Source organism: Microtus oregoni, unplaced genomic scaffold, assembly GCF_018167655.1.
Source record: "Microtus oregoni isolate MIOR12 unplaced genomic scaffold, Mior012 000137F_ref0000512, whole genome shotgun sequence".
NCBI classification, from domain to species: domain Eukaryota; kingdom Metazoa; phylum Chordata; class Mammalia; order Rodentia; family Cricetidae; genus Microtus; species Microtus oregoni.
In genome coordinates, this window is record NW_024544787.1 from 653,189 (window position 1) to 676,634 (window position 23,446).

The window sequence follows — 23,446 nt, forward strand, 5'->3', positions numbered from 1 at the left end:
TAAATTAATAAACTATGATCTTCATCAGTTTTACTGGCTTTACTTGTAGTTGTTGTTATATATATAGTGAATTATGAGTATGATTTTTGATGACTGTCCAGTTTTCCAAGCCCCATTCAACAAACAAGCCCTCCTCACTATATTCATTTTAGGTATTCTTATTTATATATTTCCTTTAGTCATATTTACTTATCCTGATTTCCATATGTACTTCATCTATTTCTAGGTTTTCTATTCTGTAGTAATATGAGCGGCAGGGCTGCATCCCCAGCACCCCGGCAGCCTGGCTAGCTTATGCTCCGAAATAACAACACACAAACTGTATTCATTTAATCACTGCTTGGCCCTTTAGCTCTAGCCCTTACTGGCTAATTCTGATATCCCGATCAACCCATCTCTAATAATCTGTGAGCACCGGTCTTACCAGGATGCTTCATTGCATGTGTCTGCCCAGGAGCCGGGAGCATGGCGTCTCTCTCTCTCTGAGGCGTCTGCTCCCGAGAGAAGAGCTGTGGAGTCTGAGCTCACTTCCTCTTCTTCCCAGCGTTCTGTTCTGTTTACTCCTCCCACCTATCTTCTAACCAATGAGGGCCAAGCAGTTTCTTTTTATTTAACCAATGACCTTCCTCCATCACTATTCTATTTATCTTTCTCCTTTCAGAAGATATGTTGTGTGTTCTAATATAAATTAGAAGTAGTTCTACTTTGATATGGTATTCTACAGTAATTTGTAAATTCTTACCTACCCAAGAGATAATGGGCTACATTTTTCATGTAAATTTTAATATTAAATTGTCTAGCATAAGAAAAATCAGTGTTTTTATTGGGATTTTTTTTCAGTTTACACTCTCAAAATAATCTGCTCTTGCCATTGTTAGTAGTACATGTTGCCTCTTTACAACAAAACTATTTGTTATGGTTTGAATACTAAGTGATCCCACAGGCTCATGTGTTGAAAGTTTAGTTTCATCTACTGGAAGCTTTAGAAGGTATGGCCTCAGTGGAAGAAATAAGCCACTGTGGGTGTGTTTTTGAAGAGTAGCTTCTTTCTGACCCCTCCTGTCTCTCTCTCTGCTGCCTGACTAACATAACATGAATAACCTCTGCCACATGTTCCTGTTACCATGATATTCTGCCTTGACTCAGACTCAGAACAATATATTCAACCAGCCATGCATGGATAACCTCCTAAGTATAGGATACCATAAGCAAAATTTAATCACCTTCCTTTAAACTGTTTTTCTCAAGTATTTGTCACAGCGTCAGAATGTATGATTAATGCATCATCACTACCATCTCAAGTATATTTTTATACTTTCCACATAATTAAAATTTTTACATTTATTTTTTTCACCAGTTCTTTGAGAATTTTGTACAATGTCGTCATATTCCCTACCTTCTCCAGCTTTACCAAGATCCTCCCCTTCCCTGCCCACTCAACTTTTTTTCCTCTTCGTTGATTTATTTTCTAGGAAGAGGGAGGGGCACATGCCAGTAGATCAGAGGACAATTGAACAAGTCAGTACTCTTGTGAGTTCTAAGGCTTGTACTTGGGTCATCAAGCTTAGTAGCGAGTACTTTTATCCACTTAGACATCTCTGACAAATACCTATTTTTTTTAAATAGCAAGATAGAATGACACTTTAAATTTTCTTTACTATGCATGATAGTTTATAGCTATAGAAGCAATACTCAGGAGGTAAGGAAGATTGTGAATTATACCTATGCTGTGTAATGAGTTCCAGACTAGGCTAGTCTATATTATTAAGAGCCAGCCTGAAAAAAAAAAGAACAATATATTATCTTCTCTGCAGTGGCTTCATATCTCCCTTAGTAAAAGCCAAAGAATTCAGAATCATCTATAAGGTACAACTGTTTCAATCCTCCACTGTCATTTCCCTGCAGAAGAAATCTTCCCTGCATCTCCTGTTACTCTACTCATTGATTTGTTGTGGCCTCCTGCTTCCTTACAGAGCACTTGCCCTGTCCTTTATTATGCTCATTTCTGAGCTAGTGCAGGACTATTTTATCACAATCCTCTACACTGGGGCTTCAACTCTTGTGCTCTTCCCTTCCAAATGTATCTGTCTGTGTTTGATGATTGCAGTCATGTCATTGTGCAGCTTCACTTTCTCAATAAGGAAATATTCTATTTTCTGTGATTCCTCCCACACCATTTATCACCATCTGACACTGATTTGTTGTATTTATTAGCTGTCTGCTTTCTGCCCAAGACTGTTATCCCTGTGACAGCACTATTTCTCATTTGTTTGGTTCCTAGCTACGACCTTATGGCACATAATAGGGGCTATATAAAAATTTGATAGAGGAAAGAAGTAATGAATTTTATTCATGAGTTAGATGAGAGATGTAGACATTAAAATGGATTTTTTTTACTATATTGATTTGTTGCCTTTTCTATGGCTTCAAAGTCTGCCATCCAAATTTGCTTTTATGATTAAAACTATAGTATTTATAATAGGGTGTGTTAGAAAGCATTTCAATCAAAGTTGTGCTGTCTTCCTTTACCTGCTTCATTGTAACTGTTTCAGAATCATGTTTGTTACATGCTAAGAAGATGTTAGAGAGAGAAAAAGATTAGCTTTTGAGATTTGTTTTCTCCTAAATGTCTTATCTTTTTATATATTAAAATTTCTTCCTTGAAACAGAGTTTATAACATCTTCAATATCCTAAAATGTAAACTACATGAATTTAATAGATAGCATTCAGTGGAATATTTATTTGTAACACTTTACCTAATTTAGTGCACAAGTCTAATAAGGGATTTGGAGAAAAGACATTATGTTTAGTAGTCCTCACTTTCAGCATGTACGTGAGTCAGACTGATTCAGATTTTACCTGCTAAGTAGCTACTGTGGATCAGATACAGAAAATTTTAAAAAATTGTATTATGGTTGAGGTCTATCAGAAGTAACTGACTTTCACATGAAAGTTTGTATAAACATTTAGTCCATCTTTTTTCGAGGCAGAGGGGTATTGTGAGTCTAATCCAGAGACTTTCACATGCTAGGCAAGCAGTTTACCACTAACTTACATTCCAGCCTGAAATTCACAGCTCCGTGTGTCTGTGGTGCTAAGGATTAAATCTAGTGGCTTCATGCTTGTCAGGTGCTCTACTAAGCTATATCCCATTTATATCTTAAATTTGTAGACTTTTTTTTGTCATCCATACTTCAATAAAATGGAAGTCGAAAAGGGTTTCTGCATGTCATTCTCAAACCTTAGAGAATCAGATTGATCTTATTTGGTGTCTCAACTCTGCCATCTACTGACTGTATTGATTTCAAATAAACGTTTCACCTTTATATATTTTAATTTTACAAATATCTTTGGGTGTGAAATTATACACTCTATACTGCCTAAAACAGACAAAGTCTTCAGTAAATATATTTCATTCAAGTTTTAGATGCTGTATTATAGCTATTTTATTTAGGATTCATGTTTCTGCCAGGTAATTTTTCCTTTCTTTTTCTAAAATAATATATATGTGTATACACACATATTTGTTTTTTTTTTTAACAGAACTTGCCTCAAGTGTATTTGTAAAAACAGCATAAGGTCCTGAACATCTGCAAATACTGTGTAGGTGTTCACACCAGTCCATCTGTCTTCACACTGGCAGACTGCGACCTTTTTTATGGGGCCTTCACAGGGGCCTGGGCACCTTTGGGAGCCTGAGCTGCAGCTGAGGCCTCTGCCTTGGCTTGAACCTTGGGCTTTGTTTTTTGGAGCCTACGACCCCTGGCCATGTAGCTTCTAATCTTCTTCCCAAGCTTGGGGTGAGCAATTAAAGCCAGACGGGTGAGTTTGCGGGTGGGGCCCTTTGGCACCTTGGGCTTCACCACCTGGGGCTTCACCAGGGCCTTGATGGCCTCCGCTCGTGCGCTCATGGCCTTTGCATTATTTGCCTGCATCTTCTTCAGGCCTTTCTTGTTGTGCTTCTTGGCAAAGCGCATGTTCCTCAGGAACTTGGGGTCAACCCCCTTGAGAGATTCGTATCTTTGTGACCGGGGTTTCTTGATGCCGTTTCTGTGCCATTTCCGGGACTGGTTGTGTGTGGTGTGGTTCTTGGACTTGGCCATGGCTGGACGGTAATTGGCGACTCCCGAAGCGCCTGCGACCGGAAGAGAAAGAGCTATACACACATATTTGTGTGTGTGCTTGTGTGTGTGTGTATGTATGTATGTAGAGCTAAGATGACAAATTTTGTAAAGTCACATCTCATCACCTTGTTTTTTTTTTTCTGTCACTGTGCTGCAGGCTAGCTTTTGGCCACCATCCTCTTCAATCTCCCAGATCACAATAGGAATACTGGCATACAGATGTGTACCATCACATTTGACTTTTTATGTGGGTAGTATCTTAGGGTTGAGCTTGGTCTACAGGCTTCTGCTAATGCTTATACCCATTGAGTCATCACTCCAGCCTCTACTGGGTTTTGGGGACATAAAGAATCTCTATGTGCTGAACATGTTAATATTGAGTGACTATGAAGAAAATTGTAGTAATTATTTCAGAACTTTTCTTCACAAATTTCAGCCTTTCTTTGCTTGACTCTAAGATAGTTGTCCTCACACTTCAAAGAATACAAGAATAGTCTATATGTTTATCAAACTTGTACAGTCCTATCTTGTCCTTAGTTCTATGATCCTTTCTTTCCTATGCATGGAGCTGAGGATTGAGTCAATGATCTTGCACAAGATAGGCAAGTACTCTACACTGAATGCTTATTCATCTCCGGTCTTGAAAAAGAAGCCAGAACTCTTTGAAGAAATGACTTATTTTAAGGCTGGCATTTATTGTAGTATCAGAAAATAAGGATGTGCCAAAAGAGAAAAACAAAAGTAAAAGAAAGAAGAAAAACATGATAAGTGGACATAGCACTTAGCTTTAAGGAGCCCCTAGTGCTTAAACGTAAGCACTTGAAGATACAGGATCAATACTATAGTACTGGATTATTATCCAAAGCATAAATTAAATAAAGACTCTCAGAATCTGCTCCCAATGACATGCTTCCTTCAGCAAGACTGTACCATCTCCCAAAACAATGCCACACAATGGGGTCCAAGTGTTCAAGTACATGAGCCTGTGGGAGAAATTTCTCATTTCAAACAAAGAAAATTCAGATTTGAATTCTGACATTTCTTATTTCAAAGCACATCAAACCAAAAACTTCAATGTCATGTTTTTATTCCCAGGTCCATTCCCAGTCCACTCTTCATAAGCAACATACCACATAGATGACACACTCAGAGCATAAGGAAGTATTTCTGGAAGAAAAAGAAACCTAATAAAACCAATGCAAAAGGAATATAGAAATTGAAATCTTAGACACTTAATAAATGTGATGGTAAAATCACTTTTAGGAGAGCTATTTTTAAATTATGTAAATTATGAACTTTTGTTATAAATCTAGAATATTGTTTAAAGTAGAAAAAATGATGAAGAAGCACTTCTATCTAGTTATTGAACATCCTTAAAGCTACAGAAATTCCTTTTTTTTTTACTCTAAAAGATTATATTATAAAAATCCAAGCTGGGCATGATGGTGAAAACATTTAATCTCAGCACTCAAGAGGCAGAGGCAGGCAGATTTCTGTGAGTTCAAGGACAACGTGGTCTACATACCAAGTCTCAGGACAGCCAGAGCTACATAGTAATACCCATTCTCAAAAATACAAACAAACAAACAATTTTGTACTAATAATTAAAATGAGATTAACAAATAAAAGTTAAATTTCTCCATTACCATAGATTTTTAGTAATAAAAATAGTAGTATTAAATGCTTGACTGTAATATTAAATACTTAGCATATGTGATTGTGGGCATGGAATCCAGGGCCTTGGACGTACTAGCCACGTTGTATACCACAAACTATCTTTGCCCATCCATATGCATTAGTTTTTATGTTTCAACTATTCTATTCTCTTTTAAGGGATTTTATTTTTAAATATTTAAACTTGCCACAAATTGTATTCAGAATACAGTTCATCATCTTAAAGAGAGCTTAGCATCTCAGACCATTAACAGTGCTTTTGCAATCACTTACAACTTTGCCATCTGGATTCTGCCATCTACTGTGCTGCTTATTTACATTATCATAGAAATTCTGTGCTCAATGTAATTTGATCATTGATTGCTCTACCAACATCAACCCTGGGGAGAAAAGACAGCAGTTAGCTGAATTAACACATTCTGTGTCACTGATGAAGAAAACAGGCAAATTTGATCATTGATCTGAAAATTAGTTTATCACTTACTTATTGCTGAGAGAACATCATTTTTAGAAGTGAAAAATATATCTAATTAGCAATATAAATCATAACTCAGTCAGGGTCTATTACTTTTTTATATCTGTATTGATGCCTTCTCTCTTATGCCTGATATTGGTAATTTGTATTTACTACCTTTTCCCTAATCATGCTGTCCAAAGAACAAATGCTAAAATGCATAAAAAACCGGAAAGATTGCTGATGCAGCACAGTTGGTAGTGAGCTTGCCTAGGATAAAGAAAGCCCTAGTTCAGTTTCCAGCATCTCATAAGCCAGGCATGATGGAATATGTCCATGATCCTCCATTTCTTCCTTTCGGTGCCTCAGACTTGCCTCAGACAAGCCAGGAATCCGCATTCTTAGGTTACCCAATAACCCAAAAATGGGTTTGCCATGATGTTCTTGTCAGTGCTGACACCACACTGCCCTCTGTGCACCCTGAGTGCAACAGAACTACCATCCTGACTGTGAGGCTGCCATCACCAGCTACATCCAGTTGCAGCTCTACGTTTCCTATGTTTACTTCTCCATGGCCTAGTTTTGTGACCATGGAGATCTGGATCAGAAGAACTTCACTGGCTTCTTCTTCGCGTGATTAGTCCACACTCCCGGAGATGTTCCTGACACTTTAGAATGAGGGTGGAGGCCGCATCTGCTTTCTTAAAAGCCATGATGATTGGGTTAATGGCCTCACATTCATGGAATGTGCCTTCCACCTGGAGAAAACAATCAGTGAGAGCTTCCTCAATGGCTTTTAACAAAGGTGTTGCCCATCTTTTGCAACCACTGTCTGCAACCTCATTTCAGAATCATCCAGGAGATGTTTGTCTTTCTGTCCAACTTACACCAGCTAGGAAAGATGACATGATCGAGTATTTTCAGTGAGCTGTACCTGGATGACAGAAGTTCAAAGATTTGAGCTGTGATTGTCCCTGAGTCCCCAGACTAAGCAGGCATATTGCCCTTAGTGCAAGTTCTCTAGTTTGACAGCTGCTTTCTATAAAGTTATTTTGTTCTCACCAAAATAAGTGTCAACTTGACTCATTTATGAAAAATTCTCACCTTTAGTGAATGAGGTCAGATTCTCTTATCAGGTGTCTAAGAGGCTCCGCATTCTCACGCCCCCATTTTTGTATAGCCCATATTTTTATTTTTTAATTTTAAGTTATTTTTAAAAATATTTTTTTTCTCATTTTACATGCCAAATCCAGTTTCCACTCCCTCACTTCCTCCTGCTCCCTCCACTTTGCCCCCTCCCACTTCCCACTCCATCCTCCATCCACACTTCAGAGAGGGTAAGGCTTCCCATGGAGAGTCAACAAAGTCTCGTACATTGCTCTGAGGAAGGACCAAGCCCCTTCCCACTATATCTAGGCTGAGATATAGGTTTGCAAAAAAGGCAGTACAAGCACTAGGGATAAATCCTGGTGCCACTGCCAGTGGCCCTTCAGTCTGCCCCAGCCATGCAAACGGTCAACCACATTCAGAAGGACTAGTTTGGTCCTATACTGGTTCCCTTGTTGTCAGGCTGGAGTTGGTAGGCTTCCATTAGCTCAGACAAGCTGGTTCAATGGGTATTCCCATCATGGTTCTCTTTATCTGCTTCCATCAGGTGCTGGATGTAGGTTCTATGATGACATTTAAGATATTCATCAATCTGACTTCAGCCCAAGGCAAGTTCAGGCACCCTCTCTACTGTTGCTTAGGATCTTAGCTGGGGTCATCCTTGTGAATTCCTTGGAATTTCTCCAGATTTCTTGCTTGCTCCATAGTGGCTCCTTCAGTCAAGATATCTCTTTCTTTTTTTTTCTGTCTCTGTCCTTGCCCCATATCGACCATCCCATTCCCTCTAGTTCTCCTTCTCCTCTACTTCTCCCCGCCTCCTCCCCTTCTACCTTCCTTCCCCCCCAACCCCCATGCTCCCAGTTTTCTCAGGAAATCTTGTCTATTTTTCCTTCCCATGGGGAATCTATGTATGTTTTTCTTAGCGTTTTCTTTGTTACTTAGCTTCTCTGGGGACATGGACTCCTTATCCTTTGCTTTACAGCTAGTATTTAATACCTATGAATGGGTACATACAATGCACATCTTTCTGAGTCTGTGTTACCTCACTCAGGAGGGGTTTTTTCCTAGTTCCATCCATTTGCATGCAAATTTTAAGATGTCTTTTTTTTTAACTGCTAAGTAATACTCCATTTTGTAAATGTACCACATTTTCTTTACCCATTCTTGAGTTGAGGGGCATCTAGGTTGTTTTCAGGTTCTGGCTATTACAAATAATGCTGCTATGAACATAGTTGAGCAAACGTCCTTGCAGTATGGTTGAGCATCCTTTGGGTATATTCCCATTGTATGTGCATGAGCATTTGTCTGCACATATGTCTGTGCTAATAGACAGTACTTATCATATTAAAATAACTCCATTCTTACCTTGTTTGCTTATCTTCTTGCCAATCATTCTCACAGATACAACCTGAAGTATTCTTTACCAATTTTGTAGCCTTGCCTCTAGCCAGTCCAGTTGATAGCCATCAGTCATTGTGTTCAGTCCAGGTGAAAAAATAGTATGGCTTGAACTACTGTGCTAACTGGGGGGTTGTAGAATAATAGGCATATTCCAAATGGGACAAGTCACAACATGATTTGTCCATAAATTGATAGTAATGAATGGGAGATGGTACAATTACATTAACTTTGTGATGATGCTATCATTAACTTGGAGATGCTTGCAGTGGGCACACCCAGGCTAGAGGAACGAAGAAAGTATGTTATACTATATAAAATTTGTTAATTTTTTTGTACATGAAAGTAGGAATGTCATGGTAGAGTTGGAAACAATAAGCATGCACTCTCTTCCCATAGGAGTCCAGGTGGATTGTCAGGTTTTTAAATAGACACTTGGGAAACATCATTCTATATGCAGTTCTGATGTCATTTACCTAGACAAGCTTGGCAGAACAAAAACAGAACATTGCAAGTACAGTCATAGCACCTGATTATTTAGAGACGGCACCAAGAAGAGCTCCTGTTCTCACCTTGACTGTTACCTTATTCAAGATATTGCACTTGTATTCACTCTCAATATATATGCGTTGTTTTGATTTTAATATAATCATTGGATGTGTAGAGAAGAATTTACATTATATCTGTCTCTTAGCCATGTGTATAAAAACCTATTTCCTACTGCAAAGTTTTTGGATTTGAATAGATAAATATTTTTAATATCCTTTTATTACCTGTATCCTGGCATACTTTATTCTTTACTTAGCCAGGTGACATCAGTATGTAAATTCTAAGATAGAATGTATGGAAAAAATGATCAAACCATGTAAGGCAAAAATGAAAGAATATTAATTCAAAGTTACAGTGGTAGCTTGAGGTTATTTTTGCCCCAGCTAACTAACTGGTTTAAATATTAGATAAACTGTGAGCATGTTTAGATACTCAGTAGCGTACACATTTTATGGCTGTACTTTTTTAGTTTTTTAATAAATTAATAGTCAATGTGGGACCAACAGCTCTTCTGGATGCCTCTAAATGTGAAGGTACCCTGAATGTACTTACAATATTCTGTTTTCTTTGAGTGAGTTTATCCAGGTACATGACACCAGTACCATCTACAGAATAATGTTTCTCAAATGTCCACTTTAAAACCTGACGATCTACCTGGACTCCTAGGAGGCTAAGAAAATGGACTTCATGGTTTTGTATGTTTGAATGCTTTGTCTGTAGTTGGTAGAACTGTTGAGAAGGAATAGGAAGTATGGCCTTGTTGAGAAGGGATAGGAAGTGTGACCTTGTTGGAGCAAATGTGTCACTCAAGGTAGGCTTTGAAGTTTTAAATGCCCATGCTACTCCCAGTTAGCTTGCTCCCCCTCCTCCCAAACTGCCTCATGATTGTGTCATGATGTGTAAGTTCTAAGCTACTGTTCCAAAGCCATACCTGCTTGCCTTGTGCCATACTCTCTACTATAATGCTCATGGACTCACCCTCTGAAATTGTAAGCCCCAATAAACCCCTTTTCTGTAAGTTGATTATATTATCTTAGCACAACAATACAAATGTAGGTAAGACAATAAGTATGGTGAGTCTTTTAAAAATAATTGATTAAATTAATTCTTTAATATTTTCATGTATATTCCAATTAACCAATTGATTACTATCACCCTAGTGATCTTATGTCCCTCCCATTCATTTTACCTATCCCTTCTGGGAAGTCCATTTCCCACATTCATGTCATTTTTTCAGATTAGTATACAAAGTGGTAAATAGCATTAAGACATTTTAACAAAGTTTGTTTTCAGTGTGTGGGTGTACCCCTCGCAGTCCTGAGTTCCTTGCCTAGAAACCAAATATGTGTGAGTACATCCCATGTTCCTCTTTTTGGGTCTGGCTTACCTCGCTCAGTATAGTGTTTTCTATTTCCATCCATTTGTACGCAAAATTCAAGAAGTCCTTGTTTTTTTTACTGCTGAGTAATACTCTAATATGCAAGGGGTACACCCACACACTGAGACAATGGGGATGTTCTATCGGGAATTCACCAAGGCCAGCTGGCCTGGGTCTGAAAAAGCATGGGATAAAACCAGACTTGCTGAACATAGCGGACAATGAGGACTACTGAGAACTCAAGAACAACGGCACTGGGTTTTTGATCCTACTGCACGTACTGGCTTTGGGGGAGCCTAGGCAGTTTGGATGCTCACCTTACTAAACCTAGATGGAGGTGGGCGGTCCTTGGACTTCCCACTCGTCAGGGAACCCTGATTGCTCTTTGAGCTGATGAGGGAGAGGGACTTGATGGGGGAGGGGGAGGGAAATGGGAGGCGGTGGCGGGGAGGAGGCAGAAATCCTTAATAAATAAATAAATTTAAAAAAATAAAATAAAGTAAAAAACAAAGTTTGTTTTCATGACTTACCTCACCCCACACCCTCTGCCACTCTGCTACTGTTGGTTCCCTTGTAGCTTCATGTTAGTCTGTTTTCCTCTTTCTTGTTCTATGCATCCTTTTGCCTACCCCCATCTTTCCTCATTTGCTATTATTATTCTCTAGGTCTTCTTTTTGTTTGTTTCCTCTTTTTGTTCTGGGGGATTTTTGTTTGGTTGGTTTTGGTTTTTGTTCATCTGTTGTTTTTGCTTTACCCACACTTAGATCTACTTATATGTATACATGTACACATTATAGGGTTAACAGTCACAGATGAGGTACAGCATGCATGTTTTGTTTTTCTTTATTTCTGAGTTTGTCTCGTTGTGGGAGGTCCTCCCACTCCTCCAGCCTATAGACGCTGAGATACCAGCCCATTGGGGCATGGTCTCTTGCCATTTAAAAAAGCGGCCACTTTCCTCTCCTCTCTCTCTTCACTTCCTGCTCTGCAGGCGACTAGACTCCCTTCCTGGTTGCATAGAGGGCTGTTGTCTGGGACGGCGATCTGTAAGTTTTTTCCCCTTTAAATAAATACCACCCTTTTAATCATAATTCCAAACTGGTGTGGCATTGTTTGTGACTTACGCCTTCATCTCATCTTGCTTAATGTTGTACTTTCCAGGCCCATCCATTTTCCTGAACATTTCATGATTTCTGTATAGAAGAATACCATTTTTATATGTACCACATTTTCATCATTCATTCATCTATTGATGGACATCTTGGTTGGTGCAGTGATTTTTGTTTTTGTCAGGATTTATGTGTATAGATATTTTGGCTGCACATATCTCCATGTACTATGTGCATGTGGTGCCTGAGGAAGCAAAGAAAGGGTGTAGAATACTCAGAAACTAGAGTTAAAGACGTTTGTAAGCTGCTGTAAGGTTGGGTGGTGGGAATTAAATCAGAGTCCTGTAGAAAATCAGTCAGTTCTTTTAACTGCAGAGCCATCCGGCCTGCCATAGTAATCAAGTTTCCAGAAAGTATTCTTTCTCCTTTGCCACTCTTTGTCTAACTTGTTCTTTTTTTTTAGTTGATTGTTTTGAGAACTGCTGACTTTGATTTGACCTTTCAATGTCATGATCAAATAATGAGCAGAACCATTTCAAGGAGAAAGAATTTTTTTGCCTTGCATTTTTAGTTCATGTTCAGGTATCTACACAGTTCTGGGACTAAGGGAAGCAGAATGTCATAGTGGAAGGGCATAGCAACTATCTGCTTACATTATGGCTGCATGGAGGCCCGAGAGAAAAAGAAATGGGAGCAACCTAAATCTTTCAAAATTATATCACTAGTAACATATTTTCCACAGCTAGGCCTGACCTTTTGCCCCTTCCCAATAATATCATTATATTTTCAAACAAAGGATTGGGACAGAGCCCTCAGGATCCAACCACTTCTTAGAAGCTGTCAACCAACCTCCAATATGAGACTAGGATTAACATTTCATATTCTTATTTACATGCACTCTCCCTCTCTCCCTCCATATGCATTATGCATATGTCAATACATTGCTCTTTTGTACATACTCAGAAAAACAGTAATCTATTTATATTTTAAAAAAACCAAAGTCACTGTGGGTCCTTCTTGTTCATGGGTTTTAGAAGAGCAGTTTGCTTTGGTAATCTTTTATCCACATATTGCTGGATGAGAGGCTCACTTTAGCTACTTGTCTTCAGGAATCTTAGGTATACTTTTTAGTCTCTGCCTCCATTTTTTTCCTATGGTAGACAGGATAACAAAAATATTAATCCCTTTTCATTATGGCGATTGTGTATGTAAATCACCTAGTTCGCAGCACACTGTATTTCATGTATTATCCATCACCATGGCAACCAGTGTCATTTTACACTCACTTCTAGCTTTCTTTCATGTACTTAGGCTTTAGGGAATAGAGTACACATCCAGTATTTTACCACTGGAGGTCTCTCTTGTGTTAAAACAAAAAAAAAAAACAAACAAAAAAAAAAAACACATTTGAAAGGGAAAACCCTTAGCTGTTGCATTACTTGTCAGGAAGATAAATTGTTGCCTTTGTTCCCGAGTTGAAAAAGAGCAAAAAGTTTCAGTGCTAATCCTGATCTCCTGGATTTAAAGCAGATACAAGTGGATGTTCAGGTTGGGAAGTAAATGAACAAAAGGGACATTAGAGCTACTAATATCATCATAAATGAAACAGATAGTGCACTTTAGCATAGAGGTTTTCAAGTTGTTCTGTACATGTGAGTCACCTAAAGAGTTTTGTAAATATCATCACCTAGGTCCCTATCAGACTGAATGTCTTAGCTTCTGGGGGACAACTTGGTTGGGAGGCTTTAAAAGCTAGTGTTTGCATCATATGACTCAGAGAATGATCTGTGGCCTAGAATCAAACATTTGGCCTCACAGCTTGGTTGTAATGCCAACTCTAAAACCCCATATTCCTTAATTAGAATCTGCATATTAACTAATTACTTTTGAAAAGTTCTCTTTAGCACCCTGATTGTCAAACATGGATATACCTTGAGATAGCTTTAGGATGCTGAAAAATAGCAGTGCTCAAATGACTTACACAGTCAGGGCCTTATGCAACCACTGAACCAAACACTGAAAATGTACTATAATTCAGTAATCATATTAGCAAATTCCCTAGAAAACTATAAAATGTCTGATTTTCATTTATGTTTTATATATACATATTGCAAGCACAAAAATGCATACTATTAATCATTCTGTTATAAACAGTTTGACAACTTGTTTGTTTTATCATGAACATGAGATGAAAAAATATGACCTAGAAGCCAACGAAATCCAGCCCATCTGTTCTTGTAAATGTCATCAGAAGAGATTCATAGCCATTTGTTAACATAGTGTATGCTACTATGTTTCTACAATAAGCATAAAGTCAATAGGCAAGATGAAGATATTATATCCCACAAAGTCTAGAGCATTGACTTTATCAGTGTGAAATGTTTGCTGATACTGGCTTTAAGATTTACTTTTTATGTGCACTGTATGGGTATTTGACCTGCATGTATATCTGTTCATCATGTGTGTATATGCCAGTGCCTTTGCAGGTCAGAAGAAGATGCCAAATCCTCTGGACCTGTAATTTCAGACAGTTGTTAACTGCCATGTGGGTACTGGAAGCCTAAGCTGAATCCTCTTCAAGAGCAGCAAGTAGTTTTAACTGCTGAGCTATCTTTTTAGTCCCTTGCTGATACTCTTTTATAGTAAGATGTAACAGTATTTAAAGTTACCTGGTGCTGCCAAATAATTCTCATAACTGTTTATCATTCAGATGTGCTCAGATTTATTTGTTTGGTGATTTCTATAGCATAAGTATTATATAACAGAAAGAAAAGCAATGTATTGCATGCTGAATTTCATGTCTCCATCCATTAGAAGTATGGTAGACACCTATATTAGTTACTTTTCCATGGAAATGCCAAAAATTTACCACATTTAATTTTCCTCTTTTAAATTATTTCTTTTCCTTATTCATCCATTTGGCTTATGAGTTCCTATTTCAGCTTGTCATGTCAAGAACTAAGTAGTAGAAGAGTTCAGTGTGAATTTTATAGTGGAGACTTCTCACAACACAGCATATCAGGAAGTGGAACCTGATATAACTTTCAAAGGCTCATTCCTAAAGACTAATGAATCCCAGTTAAGTGCCACTTCCTGAAATGTTCCATCTTTTAAACATACCATTGGCTGGTATAATAGTTACTTTCTTATCACTGCATCATAAGAGTCTTGACAGAAATCGCACATACCTTTCATTCCACCACTCAGGAGTCAGAAGCAGGTGAATCTTTGAGTTTGAGGCCAGCCTGGTCTACAGAGTAAGTTTACAGTGCAGCCAGAGCAACGTACTGAGGCCCTGTGTCAAAAACAAAACAAAGCAATAAGAACAACAACAACAACACCAAAATACCTAACAGGAAAAATAAGTTAAGGAAGTGTTTATTTTGTTTCACACATTGATGATAGAGAAAGCATGGTAGTGGAAGCATGAGAAATCTGAACATATTGCCTCCACGGTCAGGAAGCAGATATATGAATAGTTAACTTGATTATATTTTTTTCCTCTTTTTATTCAGTCCTGGATCCCAGCCCATGAAATGATAAACTCCCACATTTGGGGGTGGTTCTTTCCATCCCAGTGAAATCTCTCTGGAAGAGACCTTATAGACATACCCAAAGGTTGTGTCTTCTAGGTGATTATAATAATAGTCAAGTTGATAATTGAAATTAACTACCATGGGGCCTAGAAAGTTGGTTTGATGGATAAGAGCTCTTATTTTTCTTGCATAGGGCCTGGGTTTGGTTCCTAGCACCCATGTGGTGGTTCACAACCTTTACAACTCCAGTTTTAATGGAACCAATGCCCTGTTCGACCTTTGTGGGCAACAGGCATGCATGTGGTACATATATATGCATGCAGGTAAAGAACTTATATACATAATATTAAGTAAATAATCTTTTTAGATAATTACTACAACTCTACCCATTGTTAACTTGGTTGCTATACATATCACTTTAAAGTGTAATATTCCACCCCTCTCAAAGACTTATGGCTAGCTTGTTATACAAAATTCCAATTTCAGAAAGTTCCATAGCCTTTTCAGTTTAAATGTTCAAAAGTCTCACTTTGAAGTTTAAGCATAGTTCAAGACAATCTCTGAACCTGGGGAAATATATCCATAGGTGGATATTTTAAAGCAGAGAACAACCCTTGAAGTAACATTATGTGTCTGGCTCTCTCTCCAAGTAAATTTGCATTTAAGATGGGTCTCTCTATGTATGCCTGGTCTAGAACTCAGTGTGTAGACCAGGCTAGCCTTGAACTTAACAGAGACCCACCTGCCTCTACCTCCCACGTGCTTGGATCAAAGATGTGTCACAATACACCTGGCTAAATTTGTATTTTATAAACTGTCAATTCTGATGGGTGGGGTCGTTCCTTAAGGGTATGTTTTCTATGGTTCCAGTGCTGAGCAGTGAGGTTTCTCTTTAGCTGCCTTCTGTACACCCTATATCTGTAATTTGGTTCTAAGTTCATATACCTTGCTCATACTCTGATTTTTTTCTTTCTTCACCAAAGTACATATTTTTCAGTTCCCTTTCACTGGAAATCTGAATAAGAACAATGAGTAGCAACTATGTCATAGCTTGAATGTTAGATTCTCCCTTGAAATTTCTTCCACTAAATCACTTAGTCTATTACTTTTACATTCAGCCTCACTCAGATTTTCATGACACTGGTCAAGTGCTACTGGACTCTGCCTGAGTGTAATACAAGTAGCCAGAATAACTTCCCAGTGGCATCCTTGTTCCCCTCTGAAACCTATGTGCTGGGCCTCCCCGGCCTTACTTATTATTATTTTGCTGTATAATTTTATAGACTTCAGATTCATGGTCCATTAATCTCTCCTCATAGCATGGTACGGTTTATCTGTCTAGCCCACAACTGTACACTTTTCCACATTCTTCCCATAAACTTTTTCCCATAAACGTATCACATGGTCAAATTTATGTCAGCAGTTGGCATTCCTTTTGGTATCATTTTTCTGTCTTAGTTACTACCTTCGTGCTGCTATCAAACACCTGACCAAAAAAAAAAAATAAGTGGTTTATTTTAACTTACAATTTGTATGGAGAAGGCATGGTGACCACAGTATTGTATCTGTCATGGCAGGATCATTAGGAAGTTGGTCTTATTGCATAGCCAGGAAAAAGGGTAAGATATGTGATGCTGGTGCCCAGCTGACTTCCTCCTTTTGTCCTCAGGGTTAGGGACATCAATTAGGGGTTGATTATAACTGGTATAGGGTTGGCGTTTGCAGTAGAAATTATGTAGGCTCAGGAATCTCTTTGGAAAAATAAAAGTGGGGGGGAAATTGGATGGGATAATAGGTAGATTAGTGTGAGCTTACTCACACTAATAATGGTGAGTAATAGAGTGGATAGTCGTAAGTAATTATTTATAGACAGTCTATATTGGTATAGATTCTTGTATACTGATACAAATTCAAATTATATTTGGTACATTGAACATGCTCCTATTTCTGCTTACAATATTTGTACACCTATACAAAGTTAATTTATCATATTGTATCTCTACCTCTGCTTAAACCATTTTGTATATTGATATAATTTTAAGATATATTTATCATATTATACTATACATTTCTACCACTGATCAAGATAGTTATATGTTATTTACATATTGAGGTTGTTGTCCTCATTTGCTGCACAGTTGTTTAAAGATTGTTTAATATTTTTTCCATCGGTTACTAGATATAAAAAAAGATTGTTTAATATTTTAATATGAGGCCTTACTCTTTAAAGTATATCGGTATGAAGAATTATAGGTCAATAGTCATCCATGTTTGTCATAGTTAGATTGATCAGGTTCCTTAGATACATAGAGATTGTATTCTGCATAGATAAGGTATAAGGTAATCTTCAGCCACTTAAAAGAACTGTAGAATATGACATTTAAATAACTTATAATTTTGTTGACCTGAGACACTATTGCTCCTGGCAGCACCGATCTATCCCTGAGGGTATGTTGAGCACTGAAGACACTCCCCTGGGAGTTTTTTTTTTTTTCTTGGCAAAACTGGCCTTTGGGCAGAGAATTGCTAACCACTGACAAAATGCTTGGTGTCCTGACTGGGCAAGCAGGATACAAGAAAAAAGACTGCCAAATCTTGCCAAGACATGGTAAGATGGTTTTGAAAATTTTCCTGCCGCTGAAAACGGTGTCAGTTACTCTAGGTTTAGCCAAAGTTGACTGCTCCAATGTTGCAAATGAGACTTTGGGTGATTGCTCAGGTAGCCAGTTGTCTCTGTCGTTTATTTCACATTTTGCAAGCTGCTTGATTGCACTTCCTGTTTACTCAAATAATATTACTTTCCTTCTCAGGTCTTTAATGGGGTTGAAGACTAGATAGTTGTAGTTACTTTCTTCTCATGACTTAGACAAGCCATTTCTAATACAAGATTTAGACTCACCAAGATAGGATAGATTATAGAGTATGTTCCTAATTTGCCAAATATAAATGGACTAAATATTGTAACGATAATTCTTGCTTAATAACTGTTTTTTGTTATATGTAATTTTATTATTTTGAAGTTAAAACCGTTCTTTTTAATTAGATAGAAAAGGGGAGGTGAGGTGGGATTCTCCTCTGTATTCTGTGAATTAGTTTTATTGCCATTGGTTAATAAAGAATCTGCTTTCAACCAATGGCTTAACTGAGTAAAGTCAGGCTGAAAATCTGAACAGAGATGTAGAGAGAAGCTAGGCAGAGTCAGAGAGACACCATACAGCTGCTGAAGGAGACAGATGCCCCAGAACCTTACTAGTAAACCACAAGCTTCATGGTAAAATACAAAATAATTGGAATGGGTTAATTTAAGATGTAAGAGTTAGTTAATAAGAAGCCTAAGCTAATAGGACAACCAGTTTATAGTTAATAAAGGCCTCTATGTGTTTCTTTGGGAATGAATGTCTGCGGGACTGGGCAGGACAGAAACTTCTGTCAACATCCTCCAATTTTCATTTCATTTTGTTACCCTAGCCAATGGAATAGTGCTTTCTATATTCAAGGTAGGCCTTTCTTTCATTACTGAACCTCCTTGAAAATAGCCTCAGACACGCCCAGAAGCATACATCCTGGTGATTCTAAATCTAAAGGTCTAAACCATAACAGTTATGCAGCAAGCATTCAAAGTATTAGCCATTGTGAAATAGTTAAGATTAAGCTGTCGCATTATCAAATAGCCATTTTATTCCTTCTTTGTTAAATCAACAGTGATTTTGATATAGTGACAGTATTCCAGTTTCAAGCAATAAATCGCAATCTGTCTATGTCCGGCCTGAGAAGCATGTCCCTTCGAGATACTTGCTTTATTCATTTGCCCTGTTTCTAAGGGAACGATGCATAAAGAAAACATTCTTAACTACTGAGTGATATCTCTAGCCTCCTTACATGTGCTACTTTTTCAAGAAAGGATTGTAGTAAATGCTTCTAAGCCATCCTCAGCAGTTCAGATCAACTGGAAAATTATCCACTTCTCCGCTTTCCCAGATGGGTTCTGAACTAAATAATCAAAGACAGTAAAACCTTAACATTTATGTACCTGGCAGTTGTTCAGTTAAATTTCCTGTCACTCCATCTCCATGGATTCCAACATGATCCCTAGTCTCCACATATGCCATACATTCACACGTATACATAAATATTTTTTAATCTTAAAAAACATGAACAGCTCTTCTCTTTCTTTCCAAATATTTATAGAGTTGTTAAGGCCTTGCTTGAATCACTGAGATTCTACTCATAAGTGGCAGTGGGGAAATTAAAATAAAAAAGTCACATATTTAAAGAGACTCAGATATACTTTCAAAGAATCCTTAACTTGATGAATTCTCTTCTATAATTTTCCTTCCATAACAGAATGAATGCTTCCCCCATAATCCCTTTCTCTCAGAAATGATTTTCCAATCTCTCTGCTAGCTTTATAATGTATTTACTATTTGGATAATTTTAGCCTGCCTTAAAATTATGAATTTCCCTGGCTGGGGTTATAGTTCAGTGTTATAGTACTTGCCTAATATGTACAAGGCCCTGAATTCAGTCTCTAGAAACGCAAAACAAAACAAACAGAAAAATACAAATTCCCTTTAGTAATTCTTTCTTCCTCTGAACTCCTGGTCTCAAGGGCAAAATAATTCCATGTTCCAGAGAAATAATTTGCCAGTACCCTTTTATTTAGATCATTGTTACATTAGGCTTACTTTTAATTATACATTAAATATAAAGGAAACATTTAATTTTCCAAGAGATTGCCAAATTGGGTTAGAATACCTTACATGTTAATACAGAGTGCTTCTTAATTTGTTCTGGCTCCAAACCTTCTGGTTGAAATTCCAGCTCAAATTTACAAAATAAAGGTTTATTGTTATGTATCCATTATGGTTCTCCATTTCCTCATGTGCATTATGAATATGATAATAATGCCTACAGTATTGGTTGTATGGTATAATATTACTATGTATAAAATAAAAAAATAAGCTTGCCAAATCTGCTTTTGCCTAAAAGCTTCTTTTCTTTTCAAAAATAAAAGTTTGATTGTTTTTCTTTAACATTTCTACATCAAACAAGAATATTAGTGCCTGAATATTTATGCTCCCATCATATCAAAGAAATGAGAAATTGATTAATGCAAGCTGCATATGCTTACTTTTTATCCATGTGTATTTTATATGTATAGATTTTTTTCTTATGTGTATTTATTGTTTACATGGAGGCTAGAAGAGGGAATTGAATTTTCTGGAAATGGAGTTACAGATGGTTGTGAGCTTCTGTATGGATATTGAGAACTGAACCCAGACCTGCTACAATAGTAACAAATGCTTTTAACCACTTGGCTATATCTCCAACTCATTTTAATATACATTGATAATATAGTAACTATTCCAAAGTAATCTGGATCATGTTTTAGAAGCACATTTTCTTGTTTTTATCTAAAGTGACAGATAATTTCTCAAATCATTTGCATATTTGTATTCATTAATAAGATAAAACAGAAATAGGATGTGATATTGTAAGGGACTAGGAAGTTGGTAAATTTTGTATGAAGATACAAAAAAACTTACTCTGAATAGATTGAAATGCTTTTAAATGATATATACCAAAATTTTGATAATGCTTAAGTCTTTGTGATAAAATTGCAAGTGAATTGTTTCTTTTAGCAGTTTATGCACTAGTGACACTTTATATAATTCTAATCTGTATTCTAAATGTCATTTTATATAATGAAAATTAGCAATTGTAAAATTGACCATTGTACAAAATGTATACAGTATTAAAAGCATAGGGTGTTTGTTTCTTTAAAAAAGAATCTGTGAGAATGTAGCTTGTCTGGCTTGTGAGAGAGGGCTCTGAGAGCCAGCCCTAGCACCAAAACCCCAAACTTCTTATACACATTTCATGAGCATTCACTTATGATTTATAATATTAATATGAGTGAAGTAAGAATCAGTTGATGATATTAGGATTTTTTACTATCCTAAAATAAAATAAATACCTTATCTAGATCATCTGAATATCTGGGGGCTTACCTTTGTTTTCTTTTCTCTTCTTTCCTTCCTTCTTTCCTTTCTTCTTTCCTTCCTTGCTTCCTTGCTTCCTTCCTTCCATCCTTCTTTCCTTTTTTCAGAGAGAGAGAGAGGGTCTATATATGTTACCCTATCTGTCCTGGAAGTCACTATGTAGACCAGGCTGGCCTTAAATTTGCAGAAAATTTCCTCTCTCTGTCTCCGGAGTGCTGGGACTAAAGGTATATATCACCATGCCCAGCTGGCATACTTTTTCTAATCTTGTTTCTTTAAACCTTGTGGAGTCCCTCCTTATTTTCTGCTATTATTTTTTATTTATTTGTGTTTTACGTGTCTTAACTGTCTTGCCTGTGTGTCTGTCTGAGAACTACAGTATGCACTACAGAAGGAGGCCAGTAAAAGGTGTTGGGATCTCCTGGAATTGGAGGTATAGATTACTGTGAGCTGTCATGGGTTTGCTGGGAACAGAATTCAAGTCCTCTGGAAGAGCATCAACGCTCTTAACTGCTGAAACTTGTCTTTGCAGTTTGAATGTATTTGGCCCCCATAAGTTCATAGGAAGTGACACTTTTGGTAGGTGTGGCCTTGTTGAAGGAACTGTGTCACTGTGGGGGTAGGTTTTGAGGTCTCATTTGCTTAAGCTTCACTCATGCGACAGTCACCTTCATGTTGCCTACAAGATGGAAGACTCTCAGCTGCTTCTCTAGCCCCATTTCTGCCTGTGTACTGCCATACTTCCCTACCATGATGATAATGGACTAAACTTCTGAAACCATAAGCAAGACATCTCAATTAAACATTATCATTTAGAAGAGTTGCCATGAATATGGTGTCTCTTCATAGCAATAAAAACCTGGAGAGCCCTTCTAATTTTATATTATTTATTTATTATTCATTTTCATTTTATGTGTCTTAACTGTCTTACCTCTATGTATATCTGGGAACAACTTGTGTAAAGTACTCAAGGAGGCCGGAAGAAGGTGATAAATCTCCTGGAATTGGAGTTTTGGATTACTGTGAGCTGTTATGGGTTGCTAGGAACTAAATTCAGGTCCTCAGGAAAGGCATCAAGTGCTCTAAACTCCTGAACCTTGTTTCCAGCTTTCTGAATTTTTTTAAAATATTTTTATTGATTCTTAAGAAATTTCACTTTACATAGCCTGATCACACTCATTTTCCAGTCTTTTCATGTCCACACCCACTCTCTTGTGACATATCCCCCAAAATAAAAAGTAAAAATTTAAAAAGTAAAACAAGTCCAATTTGTGTTATCCATACACTCACTGGAGTGTGGTTAAACTCTCAGTGGCCTGCCACTTCAATAGACTGAGTCATTATCCTCTCGTACCCCTGCCAGAAGCTATCAATTGTGGAGAACCAACCTCAGCATCCTCATTACACTTCCTAACAGTTCTCTTCAATGGCTTCCTATTTAGGGTGTTACCCTCCTTTGGGTAAGGGTTTGTAACAGAAGCCTTCCAGGTCCATCCCTCTCAACTGTGCTTCTGCAATCATCTATATCACTCCAAAAGTGCTCTTTACAGCCAGTGGGAGCATGGGTCATGGGCTTCCACATGTTTTCTGATGACAGCACAGACCCCAGCTGCAGTAGGACCATGAACCCAGACATGGCCCTCAGAGACAACAACATCAACTTGGCCTCAGGTGACAGTACAGGTCACCCAGATTAGTATGGCCCCTGGATGTAGTAGGACCCACAGATGTCAACATAGCCTCAGGCTACAGTACAGACCACAAACACTGTATGGCCTTTAGTGGTAACACAGGCCTAGAGCATCAACACAGTAGGACATCAGGTGCAGACATGGTCCTTGGCAGCAGCATGGATCTGGATGTCACCAGGACCTCAGATGGCGGTGCAGGCCTCTCACATATGACCACTAGTGGCAACACCAGCCTCATGATTTAAAAAAAAAAACTGTCTTAGATTCATGTATTTTATTTTATGTGTATGAATGTTTTCCCCTTATGCATGTGTGCACTCCATGTATATGCCTGATGCCCTCAGAGTTCAGAAGAAAGTACAGGTACCCTGAAACTGGAGTCAGGGTTGGTTTTAAACCACCATATGAATACCAGTAGCCAAG

General features: G+C 37.7%; 1 protein-coding gene across 1 annotated transcript in view; it reads left to right on the top strand.

Annotated features, from left to right (window-relative positions):
* LOC121444684 (transmembrane gamma-carboxyglutamic acid protein 1) overlaps positions 1-23,446 on the top strand; it is a 66,873-nt gene that overhangs the window by 37,735 nt on the left and 5,692 nt on the right. The gene's annotated exons all lie outside the window — the stretch shown is intronic.